We start from the raw sequence: 13,569 nt of genomic DNA on the forward strand, positions 1-13,569 counted from the left end.
AAAGAGGATCTGCTGTATTTTGTACCATTTTCGACGAAGTGCCGTCTTGAGATGAGCTTGATAAGATGGCAATTTTTTTTGTGCTAACCTTACTCTCCAAAATGCTCCAAGAGTCTAACGTATGTCTAAAACGTTTCACATCAAATATTGAACATTTTTGAAAATATTTGAGGTCTAACGTTAAAATGCATTCAAAATCATCAAAAATTATACAAATTATTTATTTGGCAAAATATTATAATTTTTTTTAGTTCACATCCAAAACACTGTATTTGGATTACACCTTAAGAAGTAGTACAAATTGAGTGCCACGGCTGTTAAAATGATGGACATTCGTCCTATGACAAGCCAATGTTAAAATAATCGCTTTTGCGCCAATTTTGCACCACTTCCGGATCCAAAACGGAAATTTTCACTACATTTTTGGCGACGCTTATTTTGCTGGGTGGCATAAGAGTATATTAGTAGGATGACAGATAAATCTTTAGAACGGTTTAAAAATTGGTTAGCTTACCTTGCACTAATGGAGCTTCATGAAAATGGGGTTAAAAATATGAAAGAAAGCGAATTATAAAGAATTGAATTAAAAGAACTTCCTATATATTTAAATCCTTGAGAGAACTTTTTGGAAGTGCTTTTATGACTTTAGAACAACTTCTTTATTTTTTTTGTTAAGATGTGGAGCTTCATGAAAATGGGGGTAAAAATATGAAAGAAAGCGAATTATAAAGAATTGAATAAAAAGAACTTCCTGTATATTTAAACTCAAGAAAATCCTTGAGAGAACTTTTTGGAAGCGCTTTTAAAGTTGTGACTTTAGAACTTCTTATTTTTATACCCACCACCATAGAATGGTGACGGGGTATAATAAGTTTGTCATTCCGTTTGTAACACATCGAAATATCGATTTCCAACTATATATAATATATAAATTCTTGATCAGGGAGAAATTCTAAGACGATTTAACCATGTCCGACTGTCTGTCTGTCTATCTGTTGTATTCACGCTACAGTCTTCAATAATGAAGCAATCGTGCTGAAATTTTGCACAAACTCGTCTTCTGCAGGCAGGTCAAGTACGACCTCTCGATTTGGGGGTCTTGGGCTTATAGAAACCGTAGTTTTTATCCAATTCGCCTGAAATTTGAAATCTTGAGGTATTTTAGAACCATAAAGAGGTGTGATAAAATTGGTGAGTATCGGTCCATGTGTTGGTATAGCACCCATATAGACCGATCTCCCGATTTTACTTCTTGGGCTTATAAAAACCGTAGTTTTTATTCAATTTGCCTGAAATTGGAAATCTAGAGGTATCTTAGGACTACAAAGAGGTTTGCCAAAAATAATGAGTATCGGTCCATGTTTTGGTATAGCCCGATCTCTCGATTTTACTTTTTGGGCTTATACACAGAGAATACAGATTGGTTGTGAAAACTGAATTTATTGCCAACCTCCTTTTGGCAGTTGCACCAACTATCTATTGGCAGTTGTGTCATCCGACAAATTCGGTCGACTTAATCGAATTATGGGAAATCCAACTAATACTATATATGGAGTTGGTTGTATCAGACGGAATTGGAATTGGTCCTTGCTTCCTTCTTCATTTGGTTGTGTCACCCGACTTTAATAGCTCTATAACCGAATAAAAAAAATAATTTCATTTAAATTTTATTTTATTTTTATATTTGGTTTAAATACATTTAAATATTTGTATTAAAGATGTATATCTATGTACAAATTAATGTCCTTAAAATGTTTTAGCGGTTGGGCACACAAAATTTAATACACATCCCATTATGACTTTCAGTTGAAAGTGAAAGGGTGTTTATATTTTAAAAATTAAAATGCACAAAAATGGACCCGTATTACCAGTTTGTGCATATAAGTTAATTTTGGTCGCCATCTGTTCCTACGGACACGTTTGGACAAGCAAGCCAGTTTTGAAACATCAAGTGATGCACTTCTTCCTATTGCTGAGTGTCCCGATACTGTGCTAGGCAGTATGAAAAATAAATAACTTTTCAGTGTTCGGCCGAATCTGACCTATGACCCTTTGTATACATTTGGGTCCGTTGTACAATGTTGGCATATTTGATTATTGCTTAAAAATAAATCAAATAAAATTAGTTAGATTTTGGTGCACTCATGGTTATAAAAACAGTTCAGAACTTACCACTTTATTCACTGCGACATCTCTGTGAGGTTCTAAGTAGACAAAGCATCCTGGAGATATATCATTAAATCCGATTGGAGTGTACATATGATTATTTGTGCCCTATAATATACCCAACATAAATGATCCACTTCACTATCGTGACCTATATTTTACTTACGTCCATTAAATAATTATAGTCGGTCATCATCGAAATAATACTTTGGACTGCATTGTGGATGCAAATAAAATTTGCATCGGCTTAAAAATCGTCCATTGTGATGTTTAATTTAAAAGAAAAAAAATATCTCTTTGAGCACCAAATAATTAACAAAAATTGAAGTGACATTTAAAAATATTTCAAATAGGATTCGGTTGTGAATACTATATGTCAGTGATGATTACTAAATAACTGTTACGAAATTTATTTAAAGTTGGTCGTGCCAACTGAATTCAAAACAAAAGCTTCACAATATATACATTTTGTTGCTTGAACCATTTGTCTTGTATCACAAACGAAATTCTACTGAAATGATTGCCAAATGATAGTAAGCATGAAGAAATAATTGCATTAAAGGAAATAGATTGACACAACTAATATATAGTTCTAAAAGTAGAATTTTCATTATCAGAACCGATTTCCAACCAAAACGTGTATCGGATTTAGTTTTTATCGGTCCATTCGGTAAGGCCTCCCTATAGGCCGATTTCACTTCTTGAGGGTATAGAAGGCGCACTGGTCATGAAAGTTGCTTGAAACTGTATGTAAAATTTCCAGATCTACAGATTTCAAATCAAGGCGTAATTTCATCATTATCTTGCACACTTAAAAGAGATGTTAATGATTTCTCTAAAACTCAAAAATCCAGAATCTTGTATAGACTTCATAGGTAAAATCTTTAAATTTATCTTCGTGAAGTGTACTGCACACAGAAAACAAATTTGTTGTGCCAACCAATTTTTTTGCCAACCGAATTATTTGGTCCCATCTACTATCACAAAATTTGTTAGAGCAACCAATTGTTGTCTGACACAACTATACAGAAATTTGTTTGGATGACTAAATTTTGGGCACAATTACAGTCTAAATTACAACCAATAAGGTTTCATTCGTTTGTTAAAGCAATTACCTTTTTTTTTTTGGAAAACCAATTATTACAAAATTAAAGAAAACGTGATTGATTTTGAGTCTGATGATGAGGCACAAAATCTATATATATACCTTTCACAACCCCGGAAGTCGTCATATTTTGATTGATGTATTTTATGAAATTGTAAGAAAGTTAGGGAAAAGGTTAAAATGTGAGTGATATTAATGTCGTTTTATGTTTAACTTACTTACCACTTAAGAATGCAGCTACCGGTTTAAAAGATGGTTAGATATAACTCGTAGCAGTTCTTGTTGGGTAGAATGCATTTTTAAAATTGAACTTACGTCATCAAATATTTAAATTTTGGAGTTTCATATATCAACCGAAATAAACAACTTATTTTTTGTCACATATATGTAGTCCATAGCAACAAATTCTCTTTATAACTATAAAATTTGTTAACACAACCAACTTATTGATTAGGCGGACTTTCAGTTGGGTTTGGTGACACATTGGCAAAACAAATCAGTTATCACGACAGGGTGGAATAAATTGAAATGGTTAGATACTTAAATGTATAAATAACAACCAATATTTGGTCGTGTGTACCAACTTTGGGTCACACTACCATTATTTTGATTATATAAACTATCAAACAAGAGATATAAATAATAATTATTCCACACACTTAAAATTTGTGGGTTTCCACTATCAAACTGTTGTCATAATCGAATTCCAGCCAATCATTTCTCTGGGTGCACAGAGAATACAGATTGGTTGTGACAATCGAATTTATTGCCAACCTCCTTTTGGCAGTTGTAGCAACTACCAGTTGGTAGTTGTGCCACCCAACTGATTTGGTCGACACAACCAATATCTACACTATTAGAAAAATATGTTTTTCATATGTTCCGATATAAACAACATGTGTTTCGGGCACAATTTTTAAACACAATATATTTAAGTGTAAACATGTAATATTTCTAAACTAACACTAATGTTTCTAAATTAACACTAAATATGTTAGAATATATTATGTTTGGGGCATGAATGTTTCATAAACTTAATATGTGTGAATGTAAACATATATAAATTTACAAATTTCGAGTAAACATATATATGTTGTGATATTTTATTCAGATAGCGACAGAGAGAGAGAGAGAGACTATAGGGAAAGTAATAGATATAGAAACCGGGATGGTTGACTAAAGATATCAACATAACACAGCGAGAGAATCAAAAGAGAGCAATTTCTGTGAAACCGCTTGTATGTTGTTTCGGAAAACTGTTTTATGATAAGGCCAAAAATTTGATATGCTTTAGTCTAAATATTATTTAATTTGAATATTAGAATGAGTATTCGGAGTAAAGAGAATAAACATTCGCAACCAAGAGAATATACATTTGCGAGGAGTAAGTCAAAATATTCAAGCAAAGGAAATTAAAAAAAAAAAACAACGGTGGAAAATATATAAAAAAATTAAGTTTAGTTCCTTTTTATTAATAATGGAATACTTAGAGGAGTTGACGGATATTACATTAAGTTCGAGTTAGCTGCAAAACAATTGAAAAAGTGTTTTCTATAAAATGAATTATTAAAGAAAAGTAAAAGTCAAAACAGGATCATTTTAGAACGATAATGCCAACTTAATACCGGCCTTAAATGCAAACAATGAAATTAAGTACAAAGCACAATAAGTTTTAAATGCATTTAAAATGGATTTAAAACTTACAAAATTGTTATTTTTGCAATAAAAAATAATATTTTATCCAAAAGCTCAGTCCATTTCGTTTATATCAAGCACTGTTTTTTTGTGACTGTAAATCGTTAATAACACACATTTCGAAGTTTCATTATAAAAATTTTATATAGTATAAATATAAATGTGTAAATTAAAAAAAAAAATGGTGTTCGGTCAGAGCAGGGATTGAACCCACGACCCTTTGTATGCAAGGCAGACATGCTAACCACTGCTTCACGTGGCCAACAAATGTATGTTTCTGTTAAATAATGTTATGTTTGCATGGGCTCGTGGACGCTGTAAATTATGCTATATAAATGTAACTTATAACGATAACTGTCTACTGGTGACTATAACAGCTACGTAGCCCAGTAGATAGTGTGTTGGCTTACAAACTGTATAGTCCTCGGTTCGATTCTCCATCCAGGCGAAAGGTAAAATTTAAAAAATTTATAAAATTGAATAATTTCTTCAACATTATTTGTATTACAGAAAAAGGTACCAAGAACTAAAAATTTCGTGGAAGTGAAAATTATGATAGGGAATGAGCACAATCTTCTTTGGGGAAAATTCTTCCAAGCATATAATATTTTTGGGCTCAAAATGCTTCCAAACATATAATATGTTCACATAAAACAAACATATTAATGTTTCGGCAGTATCCAAAAATATATGTGCTTCCTGCAAAATATGTTTGGAACATATGTTAGAGAAGCGATTTTTTTTGAGGGTGTACGAATCAAAATTATTCAAAGGAAGTACATTTGGTTACTACAACCATTTATGTTGTGGCACAACAGAAAATCTGTTGAAAATCTCATCAAATTGTTACAGGTATCAATAAATATATGTAAATACAGAAAATTGGTATAAACAACTAATATTTATTATACCCTGCGCCACACTGTGGAACAGGGTATTATAAGTTAGTGCATATGTTTGCAACACCCAGAAGGAGACGAGATAAGCACATGGTGTCTTTGGCAAAAATGCTCAGGGTGGGCTCCTGAGTCGATATAGCCATGTCCGTCTGTCCGTGAACACATTGTTGTAATCAAAGTCTAGGTCGCAGTTTTAGTCCAATCGACTTCAAATTTGGCACAAGTATGTGTTTTGGCTCAGAATAGAACCCTATTGATTTTGGAAGAAATCGGTTCAGATTTAGACATAGCTCCCACAAATATATTTCGCCCGATATGGACTTATATGGCCCCAGAAGTAAGAGTTTTACCCTAATTTGCTTACAATTTTGCACAAAAAGAACAATTAGTACTATAGTAAAGTGTGCCAAATTTTATTGAAATCGGTTCAGATTTAGATACAGCTCCCATATATAGCTTTCGTCCGCTTTACACTCATATGACCACAGAGGCCAATTTTTTGCTCCGATTTAGTTGAAATTTTGCACAGGGAGTAGAATTAGCATTGTAGTTATGCGTGTTTTATGTTTTTCTGATTTCGACACAAATGGTCAAAATACAAAAAAAAAAAAAAAATATATATATATATATATATATATATATATATATATATATATATATATATATATATATATATATATATATATATATATATATATATATATATATATATATATATATATATATATATATATATATATATTTTTTTTTTTTTTTTTTTGTAGAAGTCTATCAAATTCAGTCCATATCGAGTGATATTTAAATGTATGTATTTGGGACAAACCTTTATATATAGCCCCAACACATTTGACGGATGTGATGTGGTATCGAAAATATAGAACTACAAAGTGGCGCAGGGTATAATATAGTCGGCCCAGCCCGACTTTAGACTTTCCTTACTTGTTTCTAAATATAGAATGTTCATAAGAACAACCGAATTCCAACCATTATCTTCTCTGTGTGTGAACCAATTAATATAATATTTGGTGTACTTATGCTTAAACCCAAAATAACTATAGACTTCCAAATTCAGACAAATCGGATAAACCTACGGTTTCTGGAAGCCCAAAAAGTAAAATCGGGTGATCGGTATATATGGGTGCTATACCAAAACATCAACCGATATTTTCGACGCATCTATTTGTGGTCCTAAAGTACCTCTAGATTTCCAATTTCAGGAAAATGGAATAGAAAATACGCTTTCTAGAAGCCTAAGACCCCAAATCGGGGGATCGGTTCAAATGGGATTTATTTCAAAACCTGGGCCGATATAGCCCATCTTTGAAGTTGGTCTGCGTGCACAAAAAAGATGAATCTGTGCAACATTTCAGGGCGATAGGGGCATTATTGAAGACTGTAGCGTGATTACAACAGACAGACGGCCAGACTGACATGCTTATATCGTCTTACAATTTCTCCCTGATCAAGAATATATACTTTATATAGTCGGAAATCGACATTTCGATGTGTTACAAATGGAATGGCAAACTTATTCTACATCCATCTCCATTCTATGGTAGTGGGCATAAATCAATTGAATCAATTAGATTTTTATTTGCACATTTCTAAAATTCAATTAACATTTCAATGCAATTATATTTTTATTTAATTGACATAATTAATATTTTTATTAGGATCGCAAAAATTTTCTTAACTGTCCGAATGTTTGCAATTAATTGACAAGATGAAGCTTTCAACTATATTCAAATTTTTAATTGGAAATATTTTAGTATTTTTTTCTGTGGGCATAATGTAGTGGTTACAATTTAACCTTGATCAAAGTTTGACCACATACCACATTCTTGGATTACAAAAATTTGATTCGTAACTAAGTGAATTGCAATAGCATATAAGCGTGATACGAGAGCATTTATATATTAATCATATTTTGAATTTATATATATACTCAAGACTTTAACAAGTTAAAACTACCTAAAGCATTTAATTTTGCCACTTGTCCATGATGGCATGAAAAAATGATAAGCACTTAAAGTAATTAAATCATTGTTGCAGCTTTAGATGTCACATTGAAATTAGCCATTAATGAATGGAAATTACGCGCACTTAGGCGATGGTTCCCCATTGAGTTGTCGCACAATGTCCTGATTTGGTCCTGTGGTAATAGCACAACCGCCCACTGTGTTCATATTTCACTTGTCATCTTCACACATACGCGCAAATGGTAAGCCATACGCACTCATTTCAGTTGTCATTAAGATATCATCACTTAAATGCTTATATCATAATGGCTAAATGAGAGTGTTTGTGTAGGTTTACATAAAGGATTCCACACAAAGGATTGTGTGTGTGTGTGAGAGAGAGAAAAAGACTAGAAAAGAGAAAAAGAGAATATAGGAAACGGAAATGAGTTATATACGAACTGAAAACTAGTACGCGTAAGCATAAATTACACATCACTTAAACCATCGCCGCCACCACCACCACCTTCATCATTCCTAAAACTTTCCAGACTTTCATTTATGTTAACGTGGCCCTTATGTCCAGGGATTACCATTGTCCGCAAGTCCAATAGCCGACTATCACTCTTCTCGGACACACTTCTCCGGTGAATATGTCGCTGACATGGTTTTGTTGTATCCCTGTGTGAGTGGTTGACTTAATGTCCTGGCTCTTCTTGGAGGATTTGTTGTTTAATAAGGTTTTATCTCATTTCATAGCTGTTCAGAATGCTGAACACTTTGTCTCACCCTGGTCGGCCACAAAGTTACTTTATTTTTCTTTGCCAGCAATATCGTGGATTTTTTTTTTATTTTGTTTTGCTCCCAGTTACCAATGCTAACCAAGTGATTACGAGTCTCAGTGGAAGTCTCACAGTCATAATCGCAGTAATTCAAGCAGTGGCGGTGGCAGTCCTTAGTATAGTCCAAGTAGCATCAGTAGTCCAACAATTAAAACCAACGACAAATGGTGGCAGGAGTAAAACAGCAAAGGAGAACCGAGCAAGCAACAAAAAAAGGACAAACGCAACGGAAAGAGAAACGTGGAAAACAGAAATCACACAAAACTGATCATAAATCTTGATGGCGCCGCTGTGAATCATAAATTTTATAGAGTTGACATCTTCAACGGAATTTCTAGTGTTTAACATTGGCTCTTACACCGCTGCTGCTGCTGTTGCAGACGCCACCACCGCCGCCAACAACGCAATGTTTTTACGCTTGATATGAAAATGACCAAAAACGTAAGAGTAGCATTAGAAAAAAAAAACTGTCTCGGTCTAGGTCCTCTTGATGATGGGATGTTGCTTGGCCGTTCACAGGTCTATGAAAGATTTTAATCGCTTTTTATTTAAATCTGCATTTACTATAACATATTAGCATACTTAAATGTTCTTTAAATATAATTTAAGGATAACTTATGTCTAATCTAGTCTATTGTTTTGCGGTAATACAGGAGGTTCATGCTACACAGAAAAAAAAGTGTCTCGTAAATTTAAGAAGATTTTTACAATAATTTATTACAAGAATTTTCCAGAATTTTAGTTCATTTTTCGTATCTTCAACGAAAATTAACTACTCGAAAGGAAATTTTACAAATTCTAAGTAGCAATCGTTTAGTTCATGGCCTACAAAATACGATGGAAATTTCCTTAAAAAATTTCTTAACTGGTAGTTAAAAATTCGTTTGTCATGCTGTAAAACTACTTGTGAAATGTAAAGTATTTTCTAAATAATAAGTGCAATTTACTATAAGATTTTTTTGTATGAGAAAATATTTTTTTACGAAAAATGAACTTGAAAGTGGATAGGAATTTCTTACTGACAATTCCTATAGTTAATAATTGTTTGTAAAAAATTACCCAATGAAATATTTTTAGTTCGCATGTAATTAAATTTATAGACATTTTCGTCAAAAATGGTAGATAACATTTCATGAAAATTTTGCAAATTTTAAGTTAAACTTTTCATCGTTCATAAACTGGTGTGCCTTTACGAATATTATTCTTAGAGTAAATTGTCAGCAGATGCGATGAACTAATGCATAGTACTGAGATCTTTATCGGCATAGTGGAATGTGATTAACGTAAAGATGATGTTACTTGAGTTTTGTTGTGTATGCATGAGCGTGGGGTTGTTTTTATTTTTGGAATATTTTGGATTTTTGAGACATATATTGGTGTTTGTTAATTAAACCTTTTAAATGAAAGTTATTAATATTTTATCAGTACTTTAGAAAAAAAGTTATTAAGAATATTTAGGAAAATATGTTGAAAGTGTATTGAAATTTTTATTATTCTATGTAAAAAAATAATATTCAATTCCAGATGAATTTGGAAAATTTTTGTTATATCTCATAAATTGGTAAGTATTTTTTTAATATGACTTTCTTTTAAAAAGAATATTTTTTATGTATATTATTATTTGTTAATTAATTTTTTTAGAAACCGGTTTAATGTTTTTCTTTGTTGTAAAAACAATATTTAATTTCAGAGCAACTCCAGATGGATTCGAACAAATTTAAAAAATAGAGAATTGGTAAGTTTTCTTTTAAAAATTGTCTTTTTTCGACTAGAATATTTACGTTTTTATGACCTTTTTATCATCAAAATTACAGGTTTTTAATACCTGATTTTAGTATTTCTTTAATAACATTTTTTGGAAACCAATGTAATATTTTTAATGTAAAAACAAATATTTAATTTCAGAATAACCCCTTAAAAATTTGGACAAATTTTTAGTACTCCTTTGCCTGTAATTTAATAGTGAATTGGTAAGGATTCTTTAACTTTCTTTTAACCCTGGACAGTCATCCTTATTTTTTGTACATTAACGTCATCCTTCGTCATGTTGACTACGGCTGATTTCAAGACGCTATAATTTTCATCGTGAGCGAAAAAGTGAACCAAACTTGAATTTATTTTCTTATTCAATTTGGTTTTAAGTAGTATAAAACAAAAATTCATAAAACGGTCGAATTAGTATAACTTAAATTTACCATTTCCCAATAGACTAAAATGCATTTTAAATCGAAAATGAAATTACGTGTCGTCATTTTGACGAATGATGACTGTCTAGGAATATCAAGAATATTTGGTTTTTTATGCATATTATTATTTTTTTCATTAGATTTTTTGAAAACCTATTTCATAATTTTATTTAATGTAAAAAATAAATATTTAATTTCATAGTAACCCAAATAAATTTGGACAACTTTTTATATTTCCCCTCAGCGTACAATTTAATAGAGAATTGGTAAGTTTGATATTAAAACTTTGGCTTTCTTTTAACTAGAATATTTATTTTATTATATCTTTCACATCGATAACAACACAGTTTTATGAGTTTATTTAGAATACTTCATTATTTCTCTAATTGTTTCAGGTACAAATTTGATGAGATACGTTTTCCAAAGAAAAGTTAAATTCCTTACACCATTTGATAAAATGCCCCAAATATTGTAAGTTACAAGCTAAAATGAAGAATTAAAAATTATATTTCATTACATGGTGTTAATTTTTAACAATTTTCATTATTGTTTCCATTTTTTCCAGCAAGATATGTGAAAAAAGTACCTACGATGAATAAAAAAGGGATAAGTCAAAATGTCCAAACAGCGAGTTCAAATGAACTACTCTCTGTTCCACGTGGTCATAATTTTTATTCACAAAAAACATTGTATTAAGAACTTTCATCATAAGATTTTATAATAAAGTACGTTTGCTTAAAGAAAGTTTAATTTTAATGTATGAAAATTTTCATAATAGTAAAACGGTTTGTTGTTCCTTTAATTATTTAATTTCTCTGTACTGTGGAATGATTGATTTAGAAATAGTTTAGTCGTCGACATTTTAAAGAGACTGTTAACCAATTTTTATTATCGGGTTTCTCAAAAAATAAGCAAGTAAACCAAAATAATACTGATTTTTTAACTTGGTAGGGTTATATAAATCTTACGGTGTTGTAAAAATGAACTAAACTACAATGTTATAGATGAACTAAAATTTAAGAAAATTATAAACTAGACAAGTTGAAAAAAATCTTAAGGGCTAAATCATGGTCAATATTACTACAGTTTAGTTCATTTTGCAATGGAAAAGGGTTCATTGTTTTTTCAGTGTACACTCAAAAAAAAGTTTACTTGGATCCAAAGATTTTGACCTTTCCTTGAGGAAAGGTCCGAGCCAAAGCAGTATATTAATAAAGCTATGCACGTTCCAACAAATGAAAGTTTAAAAATCTAAATTATATAATTAATTTTTTTTTTTAATTCAAAAAAAAAAAAAACTTTAAACCAAAGATGCCAAATCCTCAATATAAGTCTTAGCCTATGTTTGAAGCGTTTTTATCTTAAATCTAAAGATCCAATATTTCAGTTAATTTTAATCAAAAATGTGTTTCTTTAATTTAAAGAAAATTTTCCTTTGTTCACAAGCATACGACTTTAACGGAGTGACGAAAATTTCCAAAATTTATGTCCTAAATTTGATAAAACATTTTTTTGAAGCAAATATTATAAATTTTATTTTAATTAAAATTTCATTATTTCAAAGAAATTTATCCTAAACATCTTGTAAATTGCGCATCCTAAAATTTAGGTTGCGTAATCTTTAATTTTTTTTTCAGTGTATAGACTGAACGGTGGGTATTTTCGTAGATACACATGGTTGTCACAATCATAAGAGCGAAATAAAATAATTTGAACTTTTTTGTGTGGACTCTGTAACATTTTAATGTCCATGATTGCGTAGAAAACAAAATGATAATAAAAACTATCGTGGTTGCCATTTAATACATTATGACTTTGGTGAAAAGAATGACCAAAATCGTGAGAGTAGCACTAGAAAAAATTGTCTCGATTCCTTGATGACATAGTCTTTATAAAAATGTTATTTTTGTTGTTTGTAAAACAACTCAGTTTGAGAAATAACCAAAAAAAGTACATTGTCGTATGTTCCACCGGGACGAATCTTAAACAGACTCCCCCCCCCCCCATCACACTGAAAAATCATGCCCGGTTCCAACGATTGTGTCTTTCTACTGTTGATTTTGGCATTTCGATCCGATTTCTTCCAAAATCAATAGGGATCTATTCTGAGCCAAAACATATACTTGTGCCAAATTTGAAGTCGATTGGACTAAAACTGCGACCTAGACTTTGATTACAAAAATGTGTTCACGGACAGACGGACATGGCTATATCGACTCAAGAGCCCACCCTGAGCATTTATGCCAAAGACACCATGTGTCTATCTCGTCTCCTTCTGGGTGTTGCAAAAATATGCACTAACTTATAATACCCTGTTCCACAGTGTGGCGCAGGGTATAATTAAAAGGAAGATTAGATTAAAAGGAAGTTTCCTGGGTAGTTAAAATAAAGAACATCATTGGGAGTGCATATTCTGGAAGTGCTTTTAATGTTGTGCCTTTGGAAGAACTTCCAAATTTTTTTGCTGGGTATAAGTAGAAAACCACTTCATTAAAAAGATTATCGACTTTTGGACAAGAACATTTTTAACAGCTATAGGAAAATTGTTAAATATATAAATAACATTCAAAAAGATCTTCTAAAGGCATTGAATTGCACAAACTAGGCGGCCAATTGACCGAACGTGAAATAAATTTCTCTCCAAACTTGCCTCTTAATAACTTCATTGTTACTCCATAGAAGAATTAGAAGCTTAAGAACGTGTTTCGATATACACCT

At 31.4% G+C, this 13,569-nt stretch overlaps 1 long non-coding RNA gene across 1 annotated transcript; it reads right to left on the bottom strand.

The window, feature by feature from the left end:
- Window positions 1–1,693: 1,693 nt before the first annotated feature.
- LOC142219762 (uncharacterized) lies at window positions 1,694–2,455 on the bottom strand. Its single transcript, XR_012717751.1, has 3 exons — window positions 2,333–2,455; window positions 2,173–2,274; window positions 1,694–2,100 (listed from the first exon to the last, which is right to left on the bottom strand). It is a non-coding gene; the product is annotated as an uncharacterized LOC142219762 (long non-coding RNA).
- Between the last annotated feature and the right edge of the window lie 11,114 nt (window positions 2,456–13,569).

The sequence above is a fragment of the Haematobia irritans genome, chromosome 1 (genome assembly GCF_050003625.1).
Source record: "Haematobia irritans isolate KBUSLIRL chromosome 1, ASM5000362v1, whole genome shotgun sequence".
Taxonomy (NCBI): domain Eukaryota; kingdom Metazoa; phylum Arthropoda; class Insecta; order Diptera; family Muscidae; genus Haematobia; species Haematobia irritans.